Source organism: Narcine bancroftii, chromosome 11, assembly GCF_036971445.1.
Source record: "Narcine bancroftii isolate sNarBan1 chromosome 11, sNarBan1.hap1, whole genome shotgun sequence".
Lineage (NCBI taxonomy): Eukaryota > Metazoa > Chordata > Chondrichthyes > Torpediniformes > Narcinidae > Narcine > Narcine bancroftii.
The window spans coordinates 40,564,163-40,576,322 of record NC_091479.1 but is presented as its reverse complement, the minus strand read 5'-3'; the positions used below and the strand labels follow the sequence as shown (position 1 = coordinate 40,576,322).

The 12,160-nt window shown below is 50.3% G+C and overlaps 1 long non-coding RNA gene across 1 annotated transcript; it reads right to left on the bottom strand.

Annotated features, from left to right (window-relative positions):
* Window positions 1-3,633: 3,633 nt before the first annotated feature.
* On the bottom strand, window positions 3,634-9,361 carry LOC138745288 (uncharacterized). Its single transcript, XR_011346140.1, has 4 exons — window positions 9,259-9,361; window positions 7,939-8,128; window positions 7,218-7,295; window positions 3,634-4,079 (listed from the first exon to the last, which is right to left on the bottom strand). It is a non-coding gene; the product is annotated as an uncharacterized lncRNA (long non-coding RNA).
* Window positions 9,362-12,160: the final 2,799 nt, after the last annotated feature.

Below are 12,160 nucleotides of genomic sequence, written 5' to 3'. Positions count from 1 at the left end.
AATTTTAACGTAATGATTGGGGATATTTAAATGTGGTTTTGGAGCTTTTATTGGGTAATTATTCAAGGTTAAAAGGGAAAAATGGTGGAAGAGTACCAAAGTTGAATTGTACAATGTTTCATGAGGTTGGAATTTTGTTTTAAGATGGCGGTTTATGTGACTAATATGATGATAGATGTGAAGTTAGTTGATATTTGGTGAAGGTTTATCTCTATTGAGAAAGTTTTATTTTTCATCTTTTTTTTTCTCATGCTACAATTTTTTTTAAAGAATTGATTATTGTTTCAGAATTTTTGATAGACAATGTTACTGATTTTACTAATTTTTTATATTAAGTTTGTTAATTATATGTTTCATCTTAACTCTGTTAAATATATGCATTTAAGTTTGATTTAAATATGTTTTTTAAGTCTGATATCTTAGTATTAATTACTTTTCTTTTTGTTAGTATTTTAATTGGTTATGTTTTTGTTTTTTTTGTAAGTGGGTTTTTTTCTCACATATATTATTAACTTTATTAATTCTTCACTCTTTATTTTGGGGGGAAGTGGGGGTTGGACTAATTTGAGTTGGGTTATTAATGTGTAATAATTATTGGGGAGGGTATAGTTTATTTAGATTACTGATACTGTATTGTAATTTTATTATTTAGTTCTTAATTTTTAAATGTAATTCTATATGTTATTCATGTTATAAAATCTTAAATAAAGTTTAAAAACAAAAAAATGATGTCGGCCACAACCGGTATGAATCGGTGATAAAAATTAATCGTACCAGTGAATTCTTGCAGCCCCTTCATTATGTGGGGTTTGAGGAAGCACTTAACAAACTCTATCTTTTCAAGCAGGGTTTAGTTCCGTGCCTGTTGATTTGACCCCCAAGGAAGTCGAACGTTTCCAACCTGAACTAGCACTTAGCAAGGTTTATATCGTAAGTCCAAATTCCCGCAGCCAGGCGCACAGTCACATTAGACGGTCTCTGTTTAGCTTCATTGCCACCACTTTGACATCTTGCGGTTACTGCCACCCTCTGCTGTTGGAGAATATCCTCCTTGATCTCAGCCCCTCAATGTAACTAAGAACCCCTAAAATGTCCCTAATGTTTTGGCCTTCATCACTACTCCTGGCAAGGCATTCTTGACACCCACAACTCTGGGTAAAAGAAAATACCCCTGATATCTCCCCTAAATCTTCCTCCCTTTGCTTTAGACAGATGTCTTCTAGTGTTTGCTACTCCCATCTGGGTTTCAGGCAAACTGAAGGGCATCTTTCACCGAGTTTCTGGTTTTCCAGCAGTTCTGGATGTCTATCTCTGGATGCTCTGCTCCGTGGACCACCCCGCAGTATCCCATCTAGTCCTGGAGTCTCTGTGTCAGCAATGCTCTGCTGACCACTGCCTGATGGCTTTGTGGTCAAATGTGTTTGTCTATGAAACCGTTCCCAGGAAGGTAAAGGGGCAAAGTCCTGCTGACTGGAACATTGTGCAGCACCAGGGCCAGGCCAATCTTTCGCAACACCTGAGCCAGGTAGAACCTCAGCACAGAGCAGCATTTGGTGCCCTTGCACTTTGGTTACAAGCACAGCCACACACAATTATGGTCATGCTGGTTACACCCTTGTCCCCATTGATTGATGATGTACACGGTCCTTCTCCAGACTCTATTCATTTTGGACCCCCACATGAATTGAAATTTGTTTTGGGAATTGACAGGGTGGTGGTGTGGGGATGGGCCAAACATGGCCCACGTGCAGCAGGACCGAAAGTTCCTTGCACATTGCACCTGATAATCAGGTTTTACCCGAATGACAGAGATGGGTATCTGTGTGGTTCTCCCTGTCTCCTGGACCTGGGGGTCTTTGTACTGCTCCCCATCTCCTTAAGTTGGTGCTTTGTTCTCCACCACCCCCACAAGAAATCCAAGACCCCTGGATGGAGGGCAGAGGCGCAGAGAGATCAGTGAGAACATGGGTAGTTTCAACAGGGTGGGGTCCATCCAGGCGCCTGATAACAGGAGGAACCAAGTGGGAAGGAGGATGCAGGGCATTCGATAGCAGGACATTGCAAGAGAGTGGATTCCTCGAACTCTTCAGGGGAGAAGGCGCTGGTCGATCCATCGGTTTAGGTGGGGCAGGGTATAGACATGGCAGCTGACTGGAATTGTCAGCGGGTTACTGAGACCTGGGAAAGGAGGGGAAGGAGGGTGCAGTAGTGTTCTGAGAGTGCTGAGGGAGAGGCAACATGGTTGCCACCTCAAGGCAATGGTCCCCTGATTGATTGCAGGGATGGGCTCTGTAAATAGACTCATAGATATCCAGCACAGAGCATCTTTGTCGCCCTGCCATCAGGAAGGAGATATGGAGGAATAAAAGCAGAGCAGCCAGGGAGGGAAATAGCATCTTCCCACAGGCCATGAGATTAACAAGGCAACATGAGCTGGATGGGAGCTAAGAATGAAAAGGGTGAGAGGAATATGGACTGATTACAACAGCTCAGCTAGCAGGAGAGAGGGGCTGAAGGGCCTGTTTATGTTTTCTCTATCTGGACCAGCTTTTGAGTTCAAGCTTTAAAAAACCCAATCATTTTTAAATTTAATATCAATGGTACAGAATGAATCAAGAGACAAGATGTCTGTCCAGCAGCAAGCGTCGAAGGCACTTCCTGAAACGGAGGCTCTGAAACCACAGGGAGGTTCTGGACGGAAAGAGGCCCAGCTTCTTCTGGAAGGAGGAGAGGAGAGGCAGGGGAAATGCGGGGGAAGGGAAGGGGAGGGGAGGGGCTAGGGATGCCGTCCACCGTTCACCTCCCCTTTCCTCTACACCGTTTCCCTCCCCTTTCCACTGCCCGTACTCCTCCCACATCCCCTCCCCCTTCCAGTCCCCAGTTCCCGTCCCCCGCTCGCCTCCCCCATTCCCCTCCCCCTTCCCTTCCTCCTACTCCTAACCCTAACCCCTAACAAAATCCTAAACCTAACCTTAACACTACCGATATCCCCTACCACCACTCCACGTCCCCTAACTCTACCCCCACCCCATCCACTAACCCTAACTTTATTCCTACGCCTATGCCACCCCATAACCCCAACCCTAATGCTACCCACCATCCCCTAACCCCAAACCTCACTCCTCCTCTACCCCCCTGCTCCTACCCCCTTCCCCTATACCTAACACAAGCCCACTTCCCCGAACTATAGACCTAACCATAAACCAAGATATAGCCCTACCCCATGTCTCCTAACACTAACCCTAACTCTACCCAACTTCCCCAACCCTAAACTAAACCCTATCCCTATCCCTTACAACCTACCTCCTTCCCCTAACCCTACCTCCTACCCCTTCCCCATACCCGCACCCCCTACAACTATCCCCTTCTCCTAACCATACCTCCTACACCTTCCCCATACCCACACCCCCTACAACTACCCCCTACCCTATCCCTTACAACCTACCCCCTTCCCCTAACCCTACCCCTTCCCCATACCCGCACCCCCTACCACTATCCCTACCCTATCCCTTACAACCTACCCACTTCCCCTAACCCTACCTCCTACCCCTTCCCCATCCCCGCACCCCCTACCACTACCCCCTACCCCACCCCTTACCACAACCCCTACCCTTACTCCCTTCCACTACCCCCTTTCTCCTACCCCCTTCCCCTCCCCCTCCTTCCCCTAGGTTAGGGGTAGGAAGGGGAAAGGGAAGGGGGAGGGGAAGGGGAGGAGGAGAAAGGGAGGGGAAGGGGGAGGGTTAGGGGAGGGGATGGGGGAGGGGAAGGGGAGGGGGAAAGGGGAAGGGAAGGGCGGAGGGGAAGAGGGAGGTGAAGAGTGGAGGGCTGGGGTTAGGGCATAGGTGTGAGGGCAGGGGAAGGGGAAGATGAGCGGGAGGGGGTTGGGATGGAGGAGGGGTAGAGGAGAAGAGGGGAAGTGGGTGAAGGGACATGGAAGAGGCAGGGAATGGGGTTGGCAGGGCCAGAGGGATACGACGGGGAGGGGTTCAGGCCATCATGATGTTGTCCGTCCTCTGTTCAGCTGGGATGCGAGGTTCTTCTGGACTCGTGTCTTGTCTCTGAGATCGCTCCTTCTCCTGGGAAGAGAAATACGAGTGATAGAGATACTGTCTCTGAGGCCTGAACTCAATGACTTTGGAGGGTCCCAACACTTCCCCCATCATCCCCCCTACCCCTGAACCCTCCCCTCCCTCACACCAGTACTCTCCATTTTTCTTGAATTCCTGTCCATATTAAAATCCTTTTCATGCCTTTTTTGGACAAGCCTCCGCTACAACCCCGACAATGCATTCCAGCCACCCACTACATTCTGTGTGAATAAAATGTACCCCTCACGTCTTGCCTAAATTTCCCTCAGCTCACCTTAATTAGACGTCCTCTGGTATTCTCGCCCCAGGAATGCACACAATATTCCAAGTGTGGTCTGACGAGAATTTTATACATCTGCAACGATACCTCTCGGTTTTTGAACTCAATCCCCTGACTCCTGAAGGCCAGCACACAATACACCATCTTAAACTCCCTCTTAATTTGCACAGCAACCTTGAGTGATATATGGAGCAGGATCTAAATATTTCTCTGTCCTGCACACTGTTCATAATCCTGCCATTAACCAAGTGCTCTGCCCACACATTCTTGTAATCCGCATTCAATGAAGATATTGGTCTATATGAAGCTACTTTTAATGGGGCTCCAACCTTCTTTGGAATAACTGTTATTCGTGCTCTTGAAAATTACTCTGGAAATAAACCTGGACCAGTTGCTTATTTAAGTACATCTGATTTACAGGATTGAACTCCATCTGTCACTTCTCTGCAAACTGGATGACCTATGACAACCTTCTACACTGTCTACAACATCTCTACCTCTGTGTCATCCCCTGACGTACCCACCCTTCCACTCCCATCATCATTCATAAAAATCACAAAGAGCAGGGGTCCCAGAGCAGATCCCTTTGGAGCGCCACTAGTCATTGTTTCATCTACTACTACCCTCTGTTTTCTGCAGACAAGCCAATTCTGAATCCACACAGCCAAGGCTCCATGGATCCCATGCCTCCCGACATTCTGAATGAGGCCTCCGTGGGGATCTTGTCAAGCACCTTACTAAAATCCTCGTGCAGCACATACAGACCTTGACCTTCATCTATCTCCTTTGACACCTCCTCTAAAAACTCAATTTGACTCGTGAAGCAGGACCTGCTCCTCACAAAACTATCCATGAGTTTCCCCAGCATGTTTGTGCATTGCCCTCGGACCCAGCATCTGCAGACTTCCTGGCGAGTCCCTCCCTTACCCCTTCCCAGAGCTTCCGCATCCATTAGAACATCAAGCATTGCTGCCCAGTACAGGCCCTTTGGCCCATAAAGGCTGTACTGACCTTTGTAAATGTTCTCCACAACCTTTACCTGTACCACACCCATAGGAACATAGGAAGTGGGAACAGGAATAGGACAAAAATGGCCTATCGAGCCTGCTCCGCCATTCAATACGATCATGGCTGATCTAATTTATGACCAAACTCGACCTACCCTGCCTTCTCGCCATATCCCCAAATTCCTCTATCATGTAAAAATTCTGTTCCCTTACATCCACATGCTCGTCTCAGAGACTTTTATATGTACCTATTCTACCAACCGCTACCACTTTCTCTGGTGACGCATTCAAAGCTCTCACAACTCTCTGCATAAAAAAAATCTCCCCTCACCTGAAGCGGATGCTCTCTGAGATTTGCACCTGACACTTTAGGAAAGGTTTCTGGCTGTTCATTCCATCTAAGGCCCCCACAATCTTATTTAGAATAAGTTATTAAGCTGTGGATGGGGCAAGTTTGGAGAGGGAGGAGGGGAGAGAGCTGGTGGGGGAGGGGTGAGAGCTGGTGGGGAGGGGACAAGGCCGTGTTGTGGAGAGGGATCAGGACCGCGTTGAGGTGGTGAACGGACAGACATGGGTGGATCTACCTGCCGAAATAAAGGAGCAATAAGAAGGCCATCTCGGGATCTACCAGCATCTTCTTGGGCTTGATGTCTCAATGGAAAACCCCCTGAGGATGGAAGTAGGCCATGCTCTGCTACAGCTGGTACATGAACATCTGGCAACACAACGATATAACATGACCCACTCTGCCTCCACACTGGCCGGGTCTATATCCTGAGGGTAAGGGGAGGTGGGTGAAGGGCCCCTCCCTGCCAATCAACATCCATCCTCATCATCCTCTCCACCCCTCTCCCCTCACTACCCTTTCTCTCCTCACCAATACCCATTGAGACCCTCATGCACCCTTCATCGATATCCAGTCCCCAGCGAGACTCAGCCAGTAAACTCCTTCATATCCTCCAACCCCACCATCCAAGCTTGCCCCAGTGGACAACTTGACCACCCAGACCCACAACCACCTTGATGTAGATCATGGGAATGGGCTGCTTGGCCTTGTTGAAGTGCTGGACCATGCAGTGAACCGTCTTGGGAACATAGTCCAGACCCAGATTCAAATAAACCTGCTCTTCCTCTTGGACACAATACAAACATGTCAGCTGGATTTACCCTCCAAAACCCCGTGCCTCTCCCAACAGGAGTGCCAGCCCCTCCTGCTCTCTGTAGGCCTGATGCCCCCACTGCTCAACACAACATGGCATGAATCCAACGGCTCAGCGAGCAGAGCGTCAACAGGCCGTAGTGGACCCGTCCGCTGCCCCATCATTCGGCTTCTGGTGAGACTGCACAAAATGTGCAGCTCTGACCGCCCTCCCTCGTGAGGCAAGGATTCACCGGGGGAGAAAAACCATTGACGTTTAGAGATGAGAAATGTTTGCAGCCGGGTGTTGGCTGGGGTCGAACATGTGGAGGCTGAGTTGTTGGGACGATTCAGAGCAGGCGTTGATTTGGAGGCGCACCAAAAGGTGCCAAAAGTGAGTTATGGGGGAAAGTACATTCGTGAAATGAATTGGGGAAACAGACTGGAGGGGCTGAGTGGCCGAATTTGGCGACCTTGTCTTGTGGTCTTGGCTGCTGCTGTCTGGAGTTGAAATGGCAAGAGGTCATGAGTTAATGGGTGAGGAGCAGGGCAGCCAACGTCAAAGAGTCAGCACTGGTCAGAGGGGCAGGATGGAGGCAAAAGAGAGGCTGCAGCGAGACAGATCGATTGAAGGAATGGGGAAGGTAGCAGCAAATGATATGCATCAGAGTGAGGGTGGGGTGGGTGCAGGTGGATCTTACCTTGACTACAGAGGAGAAGTTGAGAAGAGGGACAATGATGGTGTGATCCAACTTTCGCACGATCTGCAGTTTGCGGTTCTATGGCGAGAGAAGAACATCAGCAAGGCTGGGCGATGGGTCGGGGCCCTGAGGGGAACCTTGTCCAAGTTGAGGGAGGAGGCGGGGAGGAGATTTGTCAAGAGGTCAGAGGTGGGGAACTCCAAGGGAGGCCGAAGTGGGGGACTTTTCGAGAGTCAGTGGGGGGGACTTTTCGTGTCGCTGGAGTGGGGACTCGTCAGGGGGTTCAATGAAGTATCATTTCAGTTTTTATGATTGTTTTCCCAGCTTCTACTAAACAATGAATTTGCAGAAAATCTTTGATATTTGCCAGGTGAGTGTGTGTGTGTGTGTGTGTGTGTGTGTGTGTGTGTGTGTGTGTGTGTGTGTGTGTGTGTGTGTGTGTGTGTGTGTGTGTGTGGGGTGGGGGGTTGTGTGTGGGGAGGGGGGCTGCTGTTGTGGGTTTGTGTGACTTTCTCTGTTTCCAAACCCCATGGCTGCTTTGGTCTCTGTCAGATGCTCCTCTTTCCACCCCCCTTCAAAAATGTGTTTGGGGTGTTGTTTGTCAATTGGGTGTAATTGTGTGAAACGGGCTCATGTGTCGCAAGGGCTTGTGAACGTGCTGTAGACCCTAAATTTAAATATCAGGGTTTTTCATTTCCACACAACTGCTCCTCCCCCTCACCTTGAATCTCTTGTCTTGCAAGATCTTCTTGATGGCAATCAGCTCTCCGGAGTCCACCAGCCTTGTCTGGTACACCACACCGAAAGATCCATTGTCGATGATTTTAACATCTGTGCAGGACACCACCTTGGGGACGTTGGGTCCATGACACGTTGTGGCCACCTCTGTTGTGGCCTTATTGCCATGTCCTCTGGGGCAGAAGCAGCAGCATTTACACACCCAGAGGGTACACAACAGGTCATTTATCCCAGCCCAGCCTTGTTGTCCGAGTTAGTCTCTACCCCTCCCTCTACCTCCCTTCCAAGGGTCTCCAAAATGTCAGAATTGATCCTCTGGTGGTTCTTTCCAGCCTCTCAGTAGAAATATTGCCACCCCAGGTCCCTCTTTGATCACTCTCCTCAGACTGAGGCCAGTTCCGCAGCCGTTCACCTTATTTACAACCCTCCCTCCATGAGAGGATCGGGTCATCCTTGACCTTCAGCACGTCCCGGGGAGATGAACCACTCTGAACCCTACCACGGGTTTAGCAGAAGCCCTCCACATTCCCAGAAGCTCAGCAACACCGTGATCTTCCATGATGCAAGTGAGACCTCGTTGCCTGAGGGAGCAGGTGGTGCGGAGAGAGCCCCACTCTTCACCGCTCAACTCTGTTGGGTCCGCCGCAGCAGAAACACTTTCTAGCACCTTCATCCAGGTCCACTGGGGGAAAGAATCCTATCCCGGTTGGGGGTGTGTGGGGGTGTATGCAAGGGTGGAAGGGATCTTGTAACCACGGGGGGGGGGGGGGGCGTGGCGGGTGGAGGAGCGGTCGTGTCTCTCAGTGGACAGATCCCATTCCAGGTGGAGGGGGAGCTCTGTCCCATTTCTGTTGAAAGGTCTGCCTTCCATCCCCCTCGCAACTTCTCTTCTCCCTCAGACACCTCACACTCTCCCCTGCCCCGATTCCTCTACCACACTCTCCCCCCACCCAACACCACCCCCATGGTTTCCCCAGTCCTTTCCGTCCCCTCGCACCCCATCTCCCCAGCTCAACCCTATGTCCCCTATCTCTGATCCAATCTCCCTTGACATTAGCCTGTGGTGCTACCCCGTTCCTTTGTTCTCCCCTCCACTCCTACAGACCCCATCCCTGTATTCCCTCACATGCCATTGTTCTCCCCTCCCCAGTCCCCTCCAGCTGCCTCATAAAGTGCCCTGCACTCAGGATGGGGAGAGGGGATTAAATGTAGCCTCCATTCTCTCCGCCCACACTGGGTAAAGGATGGTGCCAGAGGAGTCTCTGTCCCAGTAGGGGAGCCTGTAACAGGCTCTTTATCTCACCCATGGGTGCAGGGTGCTTCCAAACACAACTCTGTTGATCAGAGGGTCCCTGGGATGAGACAGCGTCCTACTCCGACATGCGGGCCAGAATCCCCTTCCAGGAGATGCATCTTTCTCGTGTTGCTGTGCCATGGCACGACTCAGCTATGGCTGCCCCATGCAGTGACATCATCACCCCCTCTGTGACATCATCTCCCCCCTCTGTGACACCTCCCCTCTCTGTGACACCCCTAGTGTAATGGGTAGGGACATCCAACCATTTAAATCCTCCTCAATTTCCCCAAGCAAGGGGAGAATAATTCAGCTGGTCTAAATTACTCGTTGTTATTTATTCTAACTCCTAGATATTTGATCCCATTTTGCCGCCACATTTGTTGACTATTTTCTTGACATTGGCTCTAATCCCCCTTCCTAAGTGACATGATTTTGCACATATCCCAAAAGAACTTATACCCAGAGATCTCCCCATAGTCCTCCAGGGTGGAGCACAACTTGGGCAATGAGTGTGTCGGGTCTGTCTGATATATCAGAACAACTTCTGCAAATAAATTGATTTCATGCTCTTCCTGGCCTGTTCTGAAACCTTTAATGCCTGAATCCTGGCAAATGGCCTCGGCTAATCGCTCCATGGCCAGTACAAACTCACTCACTGGGAGTGTGGGGAGGAGTCAGACCTTGATTGGCATGTCTGTTGGCTTCCTCTGTCCCTCTCATCTCGACATCAGTGGCTCAGGTTGGGGGAGTCTGTGCTGCCTCCTGCAGTGCACAGCAACGCTGCTGGACCACCTTTATCTCCTTATTTTCCTGGGCCCTCTGCAAATCTTTCCTTTCTATGATCTCACATTGGTTTCTCAGGAGAAACAATGGCAGCCAAAAGGCACCCTCTGATTCCCCTTAGATTTTGGGAACCCCGACTTCTTGAAGTGGGACCACACGTGGTGACCTATTTTCTCAAGATGTGGATCCAGGAGCTTGGACCAGTCTACCAGTTTGCCGTGGTCCGCCAGCATGCTTGCCAAGCTCCCGAACCCTGCACTCTCGTCAGTCCACCCGCAGATCTTGTTCTCCCTGCCTGCACTTGATTTCCTGCCCCAATTCCAAAGCATCTCCACTGCAGCTGTGTTCAGTCGGAACTCGAAGGACCCTGCTCACTGCACCAATTATTATGTGTGTGAAACTGATTCGAGGGGTCCCAAGGGTGGCGAATTTGAACACAGTTGTCTTTTATTGACACATGTAGTGAAGTCGCATGAGGAGTAAAAGACACACACAGACACAAACTCGCCGGATTAATCGATACACTTGCAACCACTCGTGGATAGAAGACTTGACAATCAACTTGTCACATATGATACCTTGAACAGGTCATTCATTCACTCATTGATCTTGGATGCCTGTGGGTGGTAGGGGATATGCAGGTGGCCCCAAATACTTGGCATCACCACCCATTGCTGGTCGGACGTTATCCGATAGGGTATTCCACATATGGAGCACGCTAAAATGGTGCTTGGTCGGCCCGCTGGCAGGACATCTGAGTATGTGCTGACCATCGTGAGAACATATCACTTTTTATTTTGGCAGGGGAGAGGCCTGATATGGTCAATTTATCAGACTTGGCCAGCTCCCGAACCCCAGCGAATGCGGCCCTTGGTTTTAATTGCTGACAAATAGGGCATTTGGCCATCACAGTTCTTGCAACATCATGAGACCCCCAGATCCTCTGTCCATCATAGTGCCCCCATATGCCCACATTTATGATGCACCAATGCTGCCAAGGCTCCGGGGTCTCTCTGCTTGGGGAAAAAAGTGGCAGAGCATATTTGAGCAGCTCAGTCCACAGTGGCATCGCGTCAGCTTCAGCGGTTTTCCTGGAGGTGTGTCCATCCACGTGGTGGACCCTGACTATTCTTTTGTTGTTCCACCTCTCAGAAGATCTGCCAGTGCTGTTGTCCTCAGAGCAGGCAGCCATGGATCTGCCTCCCTGTCTCCTGACGCCGACCCATCCACACTGACGTTCTGTTTGGCACAGCCCAGAAATCCTGTTGCACTGATCGGAAAAGAGGCTCCTGGGCCCGCCTGGTTGTCCCTTTTCGGATCAGTGCCACAGCTGCCAGCTTGGACAGTTGGCTCTCCCCTCCACCTCACCCTCTTGTGTCAGTACTTTATCTGTGGTGGGCTGGAGCGCTCCCACCTTACACCACTGTTTTTCGCACCTCCACCAGCCGGAGCCGTCAGTAAACCAAGCTTTTTCTCTGCTGTCCAGCATCGAGGGTGTTGAACGGTTTGCCCCAGGCCATGGTGCCAAGCTCTTCTCGGGGTCATTCAGGTGGGAGGCTGTCACTTTCGGGCAGGACATGATTTGTTCTTGCAAGTGGCTCAGCCCTTCGATCCTGGCCTCTGTGCGGTCTGCCATGTACCACTTCTTCGGTCCGCTGTGAGTGGCATCCGCAGATTTAACCCATCACATGTTGGGGAGGTGTGGCTGGAGTGTGACTGTCTCTGCTGCCATCTGGTTCTCTGTGGTGAGCAGGCGAGCATCTGACACTCAGATGGGGAGTCGCGGGAGGCAGCTTCCAGGAGGGAATTGAACAAGAAGCTGTGTGGGACTCGGCGACCTTGCCTCTTTTGCTTGACGCTCCACTTGGCCATTGTCTTCATGGCAGAGACAAGTCATTCAAAGTGTCTTCCAGTTTTGAGGGGTTGGGGATACTTGTGGTCAGTGGCAGTGGTGTTCAACAGCGTGTTTTGCCATTAAAGAAGCCATTTGTTGTTCAGGTCATCAATGAAGCGGTGAGTTTTTTTTTCTGGGCAACATTGTACAGTAGATGGAGGGGCAGGGTGAGATGGGGAATATGTTGGCACCAGTAACCCAAAAGACCCACAAACCTTTGTGCCTCAACTT